Source organism: Marmota marmota, unplaced genomic scaffold (genome assembly GCF_001458135.2).
Source record: "Marmota marmota marmota unplaced genomic scaffold, marMar, whole genome shotgun sequence".
Classification (NCBI taxonomy): Eukaryota; Metazoa; Chordata; class Mammalia; order Rodentia; family Sciuridae; genus Marmota; species Marmota marmota.
Window position 1 is genome coordinate 6,024,494 of NW_026000142.1, and position 9,329 is coordinate 6,033,822.

The window sequence follows — 9,329 nt, forward strand, 5'->3', positions numbered from 1 at the left end:
GGTTTCTCTTATAAGAGCAGTAAGTCAATCTTGTTCAGTAAAAGAAGGATTTTTTCCATAACCTATATTGTGATTGTGGTATCTTTTAGAGGATTTACAATACAACAGGCTATTATAATGTAAATATTACTTAAATTTGAGAAAAGAAAATAAACAATGAAGCTATTTCTACACGAGTGTATATTTTAATATCACAATTAATGTTTTATTTTGTTACCAAAATCATTTTAATCTGTCAGACTATAATACATGACACATTTTCAGTGTCACAATAATTTTGTATACATTTCACAGTTAAATGATTAATTTGTCTACTAATCAATAATATAATATTATAATAACATTGGTGTCTGGGCACATACACATCAAATATATCTGTTTTATGTTACTGAATTCTTCATTATTCTTCTAAAGCATAAGGCAATAAGCAACCCTTAATGGAATTTTATAGTATTTCTATAATTTTTAGAGAATTTATGTAAGTAAATATTAAAGAAAACAGTATGTCTAAAGGGAAGAAAAGTTATACTTATGGTTAGATACAGTTTACATCATTCTTAGAAAAATATATGCATTCTACAATATTGTTAGGCTGTCATGAAAGATCAAGAGGTACATCAGTCAAGCATATGAAAAAAAACTAATGTAAATTTTAATGATGAGCAGTTACTCTTCAGAGGCTAAATGATATTAAGCATGTTAACTCTTTGGTTAGAATATATTAACAGTGCATTGAAGCATTTAACAAATGGACTTCCCTACCTTGCTATCATTAAATCATAGACAACAGTATTTGCAGTGAAGATTGGTGCATACATTTGTTTATATTCAGTAAATTGCAACCGTGTGTGTGTGTGTGTGTGTGTGTGTGTGTATGCTAAAGATCTTAACAGGTCTTAGAAGTTTCATCCATCCCACTTGCTTTTGTTTTTATGAAGAATGTAATATTCTGAAATAAAGCTGTTATTTTGATTATATATATACATTATATAAATGTGATAACATATATATATGTATAATTTAGTATAATGAGGACTCTTGTGATCTTGTAGATAGCATTTTATTTGTATGCTATAAATTGTATATAACATTTTCTGTACAAAGTAATTCTTCTTATTTCTTATTTACTCTCCTCTGACTTCCAAATCATCTACTTTTTAAGTCTGTGGTCATTAAACTGTGAGCATTGTCAGTTATACCATCTTGTCTGTAGTTGGAATACTTTAAGCCTAAAAATACACACTCAGGATATTCATCTAAAGCTTTGTTTTTGAATATGCAGAATTAATTTTGAGAAAAGAAGAAAAAGTATTTGTATTTTATCTGAGCTAGAAACATGTTTTTTATGGCTCAATTTTTGCTTGGGGATTTTGTGTGTGTTGATACCTATATCTGTCCATCATGAGGACCACAGGACTGGGTTGTAGCTGAGAGGTAGAGTGCTCGCCTACCATATGTGAGGCACTGGGTTGGATACTCAGCACCACATAAAAATAAAATAAAGATACTGTGTCCAAAAAAAAATATTTAAAAAAAGAGGACCACATTCTAGTTTACTTTTATTTCTTTAATGTTTTTGACAAGGTATAGGTTAAATGGGATTGCTCCTATGCATACTCCCAGGAACACCATATCAGTGCTGAGCATTCATCACATCTAATTTTCATTTTTTTATTCCCACAGTTAAATATGGAATGTTTTTCCTTTCCAGATCTTCATGATCAAAAAAATATTGCTGACAGAGCTATACCTAAATATCTACAAAAATGTAAGACAGTCTGTTAGAAAATGTCACATTTTAACCACGTTTTACTCTCCAATCTCAGTAGCACACAGCATCTTCCTTGGCTAATTTTTTTCTCTCTTCTGGCACAAGTGCTCCACATGCCTCTCACTAAATACAGAGGGCAAATTCATCTTAACAGGAGGCTTTCAACCATAAACCTTAATCATACTTTAAAGAGCTTCAAAATGGAATTTCTTCTTTAATTAAGAAGATGTAAATTTGTACATCATAATTGAAATACATCAAAAAGTTACTTGTTAAAGCTCAAGATATATTACAAAGCCATTCTATAGCAGGGCTGCAGGGCTTTGCTAATTAAAAGAATGACATCAAATTCTAGTGAAAGTTATGTCAATGGGAACGTTGGAGATGGAGTAGCTTGTTCAAATTGGGCACTTACACCAATTTGGAAATCATGTTTGTTTTATTTGGTTAAAATGCAACACAAACAAAAACCGGACATCAACACATCACCATTTGCCTTTGAGTATTCATAAATATACCTTGGAGAAAGAGAAATTCAGTGGTTTAGACAGATCACAAGTAGGGTGTGCTTTTAAACTAGGGAATTTGGAATCTTCTTGGAAAAATAATCATCTATAAATAAATCAGATTTCATCACTGAAATCTAACATGAGACACTTATTTTAAATAACTAAAGTGCTTTAGAAAGACTTTATATGAGAGTATCCAAAGTATCTTCTCTCTCTCTCTCTCTCTCCCCCTCTCACTCCCTGCAGCAATTAAACCCAGAAGTGCTAATCACTGAGTCACATCCCCAGTCCTTTTTTAAAACTTTTATTTGGACCTAGGTTCTCGCTAAATTGTTTAGGGCCTTACAAAGTTGCTGAGGCCTTAAATTGCAATCAAAAGGTGTTTTCTAAAGCCAAATTACTTCTACTTTTATTTAGTACAAGTTGCTTGAGCACATTATACACTGTCCAGAACAAACTTATTTTCTGTTCTATTTGGCCACTTTGAAACTATTTTAAATCTTGTCAAATGTTTCCCTTCATGCATTTACCTAACCCCACCTATTTAAGCCCTTACTTAACTTCTCCAAACAAACATATCAATTTTTCATCTAAACCCTCTCCTGTCATTGTGTCCTCCTCCCCATTCATCATAGAAGAGACAGAAGGATGTCTCTCTTCAGAAGACCCCTCCCTCCATGGATCCCACCAGCTTTCTTAAAACTGGATTCTATTACTGTCTCTTTGCAGCTGTCTTATTTGTAAATATCTTTCTTTCTTGCATTCAACTGCTACTTCTCAATGGCATTTGATCAATGGCATTTTAAACATGTTAGATATTTTGTCCATTTTCAAAAACAAAAGGAAGGGAAATAATAAAAAAATCATCCAGGATCCCATCCCCCCAGCAACTGCCATATAGATGAATGGTCTCTATTCACAATCTCATTTGTTTTTCTACTACTCATTCTCCCACTTATTGCACTTTGGCTACTGCTGCATCCACCCCAAGATGAATTAGCCTATGTCAGGCTTGTCCTCTCCATGGTAGCTGTTCGTCCATGTATTCATTAACTAATTCACTCCTCCATTAGTCTTTATTCACTCCTGGAGAGCATGCTATGTGCCTGTCTTAAACCAGGTGTAGAGAACACTACATTGAACGTTTTCCTTCTCCCTTACCTTAATTTTATCCTGAACTCCTTTGTCTTCCTAATCTATATTTATTTATCCTTTCAGTTTATTCCAAAGATGAATTATTCACATTAGCCACAATCTAGCAAAATACCTTTGAATCTATGTTATAATCTATTGCTTGATTAATGTCTATGTTCTTAAAACATTGTGAATTCACTGTGATTTGACTTTACTTTTCAGTTGCATCAGTAAAACCCTAACATATTGCCTAGCACTTAGTGCACACTTGTGCATCTGTTAGATAAATAAATGGGTGAAAGATTGAATAAATAGATCTCTTTAAAGTGTGTTTTGTCTTTGCTACAAGAGAATTGTTAGCAGTGTCTATAATTTTTGTTTTGCCACTTATTAAACATGTTCCTTTAGGCAAGTTACACAACTTCTCTAAATCTTAGGTTTCTTTTCTGTAATTTGAAGATAATTATAGTTTCTACCTCCAGTTATACTATCTTTATCTTTACTTCTTTAAACCATCGAAACTGATAGCAATAGAGTTAGTTAAAAATATTTGTCCCTTTTTCCTTCACCAAGAAGTGAAAGTTAATTCATCCTTATAAAAACATGTAATGCACACAGTAAATGCTCAGGAAAAATTTTAAAATGTTTAATCCTCTTTAAATTGCTAAAAGCAATAAGTCTAACTCTTAAATTCCACTTCTATTATTAATTAACTCAGTACTTCATTCTTCATCAAAAGTATAATACCCCAGAGACTAGGATAATGTCTGGATCCAATCATTACAGCAAACAGCCATAAAGTATAAGTTTTCGTTGTAGAGATTTAATTACTTCTTATACATGAGGGGTGGAGAGGTCCCTCCAGTTCCTACAATTTATCCTAACCAAAAGATTTTTTTTTCACCCTAAAGGATGAAATCAATTAATTAGTGAGTCTGCAGCAATGCAATGAGCCTAACTTGGAAACAGGCATCTCAGATTAATAAGTGACAGCAAAAGAATGTAGTGACAGCAAAAGAATATAGTACCATTCAATATCATGTTTTCAACTTTGTTTAAAAATCTCCCTAATATAGCAAAGGAAAATTTTTTTTAAAAAATGAAAGAAATGAGAACTGCATGTTCTATATAATTAAAAAACTTACAATCTTAAATAGTAAGACATAAGGAAAAGCCACCATATTCAATAAGAGTAATATTTTATACAGACAGACCTTGAGAAATTAAACTATACCTCCCAATTTCTATTGTTTTAATATCAAGGCAGCATAACCAGAGAAATCTGTATTACAAAGGTTTGTAAGGTAAACAAGGTACTGGCATAGAAATCATGTTGGGTCCTCAACTTCCACACAATTTCCTTCCAAAAGCTTTTCCAGTAAAAACTTCAGGTAAGCAAACTATAATTAACAAGGCTGTATATATACCAAAGTACCATAAGGAAAATAATGAAAGTGGAAGGAGGAAGAAAGAGGAAAAAAAGGAATATTATAAACACTCACTAGAAAAATTTGCAATGGATCAGATAAAAATTGTAGTCAAAATTGTCATCAAGAATTCAAGAAACAAGCTAAATAAAATAAAATCTAAGAGCGTCTTTTATACATAAAATTCATAGACTATATGGGAGATTATAAAAGACTACATAAGAAATGTCCAAACTTGGTTACAGAGAAAAGGAAGGTAATTTTATTGACATAAATTAAATAAAGACTAACTAAAGCAAGTTCAAATTGAAATAATACAAAATGTTAAATATTTTAGAAAGAAAAGGACATTTATTGAAATCAGATAATGAAGTTCAAATTAAAATAGTGTCACAGAAGAAAAAGAAGAGATTGGATGAATACATAGATTAAAATGGCAAATGATTAAAGAGAGAGATTAGATGGATATTTAATATATTTACGTATTTATTTTAACAAAAATTTTTCAGAAATAAAAGTCAAATTAAAACTATATGTGACCAGGCGTGGTGGCACATGCCCTTATTCTCAGCGGCTTGGGAGGCTGAGGCAGAAGGATCAAAGAGTTCAAAGCCAACCTCAGCAAAATTGAGACATTAAGCAACTCAGTGAGACCCTGTCTCTAAATAAAAATACAAAATATGGCTGGGGATGTAGCTCAGTGGTCAAGTGCTCCTAAGTTTAATTCCTGGTACAGCTCCCCCCCACCCCCTAAAAAATGAAACTATTTGTGCAACCACTCTGGAAAGCAGTGTGGAAAGCACTTAGAAAACTTGGAATTGAACCACCATTTGACCCACCTTTCCCACTCCTTGGTATATACCCAAAGGACTTCAAATCAGCATACTACAGTGACACAGCCATAACAGTGTTTATAGCAGCTCAATATACAATAGCCAAACTTTGGAACCAACCTTGGTTCCCTTCAACAGATGAATGGATAAAGAAAATGTGCTACACACACACACACACACACACACACACAGGAATATTACTCAGCTATAAAGATGAATAAAATTTGTCATTTACCAGTAAATGGATGGATAGACCAAAAGTCAAATGTTATCTCCCATATATGGATGCTAACCCATAACAAGGGAGGTTAAGGAGTAGAAGTATGTAAGTTCACTGAATTAGACAAAGGGGATTGAAGGGAAGGAAGAGAGGATGGGTGGAGAGCAGTGATTTGGATTATGGCCTCTCTGATTCTCTCATAGGTGTGTTTGCCCTGGGAGCTGCCTGTACCAAGGGGTAGGTCAATATGCCTCAGATTCTATGGTAACACTGTCCTGAGAAAGCTCTGCGAGAAAGTGCAGAGCTGCTATCAGTTGAGGCCTAGAGTTCAGCACCTTCTTCCAGGGATAGGTACACTAATTTCTCACCAGTCCTGTGTCCTTCATATTGCCTTCTTTTTGAAACTTTCCCACAAATAATCTTTTGATGAAACCTATATAATAAACTTGCTGGGCTAGCTCTGGAGTCAATCAAGCCTCACCAGGGCTTGGTTACCCACCTGGCCCCAACTTTTTCTCCCAAAGTGTGTCTTTTTGTCTTTTCTTTATCCCCCATTACTCCTGTGCATCAAGTATGTCTATTAATGGCCATGACCTAGTCAGATGAGAAGGTCACAGCAAATTGGAATAGGAAAGACAGTAGAATGAATCAGACATAACTTTCCTAAGTTCATATATGAATACAAAACCAGTGTAACTCCACATCGTGTTCAACTACAAAAATGTGATCAAAATTGTAGTGGGTTGCATCCCATGTATGTGTGACATGACAAAATACACCTTACTATCATGTATATATAAAAACAACAAAACTACATGTAGAATGAACACAACATATTGAAGTTATAGTTGGAAAATGAAGATGAATTCTGAGATTACTGAAAATTAAGAGAGAATCTTTTGAGCATCTATTCAAATAAAACAAAAATAAAAATAAATTCAAATTTTTTACTCACATTAGAAAACCATGACACAGTGTCTATAACTTCCTCAAAAAATATATCTATTAATCAGCAATTTTAAAAGTAACTGAAGTCTCATTCTAACATAAAGAAAAAAAACATTTTCTTAGTGAATTAGAATTCAATAAGAATTACCAAAATTTTCTTTGTTTTTTTGGGGGGGTTTTTTTTTTGAGAATTTTTTAATTTTTTTTTTTTTTTAGTTTTTGGCGGACACAACATCTTTGTATGTGGTGTTGAGGATCGAACCCGGGCCGCACGCATGCCAGGTGAGCGTGCTACCACTTGAGCCACATCCCCAGCCCCAAAAGTTTTCTTTGAAGAAAATTCTAGAACAAAATATTTAGCCAGTCAAGAGATAAGTCCATAAAATGTAGAAAAGGGACAGTTGGTAAACAATTTAATTATGGTTAAAATATGTAATGTATTCATTAGATTACCTGAACTCTAGAAAGAATAGCTAAATTTCTGTATGAATAGAAGATAGAAAGTGGACTAACATGCATTCATTTTGGTATCTAATCTTTCATAGTCATGGCAAAAAAAATTGTATATATCTGTTAAATGAAACAATATGGATAAAACTAAATGCAGGCAAACTTTAAGAAAAGCAATGTAAGTTTTCCACTGCCCTTACTTTATCATTAAATAACAGTGGGCATTAAAATATTAAAATATTTTCATTAAGTTTGATATATTGCATAAATAATCTCACTCAAGTGCTACTTCTAACAGAAAATGGGTGATGCCCTTAGGGATGGAAAGGCAATAAGGAGTGTCCTGTGACTGCCCAACACACTGCCTGGTGGGAGTTCCCACATCATGGCACAGGAATAGGGACTTCAGGGCAGGTCTTTGGATTCTTCTGAGTCTAGGAGACAAAGCTGATTGTTCATGGAAACCAAGGAAGCTGAAGTTGACAGGACTGCCAGAGAGGAGGGGATTACAGAGAGAAAACTCAAAAGAGATCATAAAATAAGAGAATCAATAGTACTCAGTTTATCCATGAAAAGGTAAAATAAAAGAGAGGAACAGAGAAAATTGATGCAAACATTCATTAAGATAGATCCTATTGGGCGCTATGTGTTTTACAAATACAAATATGTATTTTGCAAGTTTTTAGAAGGTAGGGAATTACACAATATGTGATCACACACTAAAAGGGAATTAAATTAAAAAATAAACAATAGAAAAATAGTATATCATGGTATGAATATATTGAGAAAATAGATCTATAGTCAATCATTTAAGCTTTCTGACTTCAGATAAAAGAGAAAATTAGTCTAGAATTAGGAGGAAAAAAGCAATAATAAAACAGCAAAATTCAGAAAATTAATAGAGAAAAAGCAATGAAACAAAAAATCTAATACTTTGAAAATATCAATTAATTGACAAATATTTAGTCAGACTAACAAAAAAGAACACAAGTTAGTAATGTCACAATACATAATCTCTCACTGCTGATCCTATGAACATTAAGAAAATAATGTCATAAATTATGTGCCTATCAATTTGATATCATAGATAATAAATCAATTCCTTGATAGACACAATCTATAAAACCTTACAGTAGATATAAACAGATACTCTGAAGAGGCCTAAATGTATTATAGAAATTAAATCAATGACAAATAACTTTCTGAACAAGATAACATCAGTTCTAGAAGATTGCACTATTGAAGTCTACTAAGCAGTTAAGGAAAAAAAAAAATATATATATATATAACATTTCTCCACAATCTATTATAGTAAAAGTAAGAGAGCACCTCCTATTTAAGATAAACTTCAGGACCAGATGGCATCCTAGATAAATGCTCTCAAAATTTCAAACAACAAAAAAGGAAGATAAATTACATACACAACATTTCATAATATGTAAGGGAAAAGAACATTTCACATTTCAAAAATAATTGACTCATTCAATTGTTTATTTACTGTGAATCATAGTGATAAAATATCATATTGTACCCCAGTACAGGGGAGGTACATGAATTACAAGGCATACACAGATCTGTGTAATTACCAGTATAATCAGGGTAGAATTTCATCACCCCCAGAACTTCCTGTGTTAACCCTAAGTAATTACACTCTCTTCCAACCCTAACTCTGGTAACAAGTATTCTGTTCTTCATTATAGTTATGCCTTTTGGAGAATATTATACAATTGGAATCATAATCTATGCAAATTTTTCAGGCTGGCATCTTTCACTCAACATTAGTGGTTTGGAGATGCTTCCATGTTGTATGTTCCAATGGTTCCTCTTTATTTCTGAGCAGTATTCTATTGTATGGATTGAGTAGTATTCTTTTATACATATTCAATACACTTTATCTATCCATCTTTTTATTCATTGAAGACATTGGGTATTTTTAGTGTGGTTTCATTATGATGGCAGCTAATGCACACATTGTTTAACAGATTTTTGTGGGAACAAATTATCGCTTCTCTTAAGCAGAATTCTTGGTAAGATTGA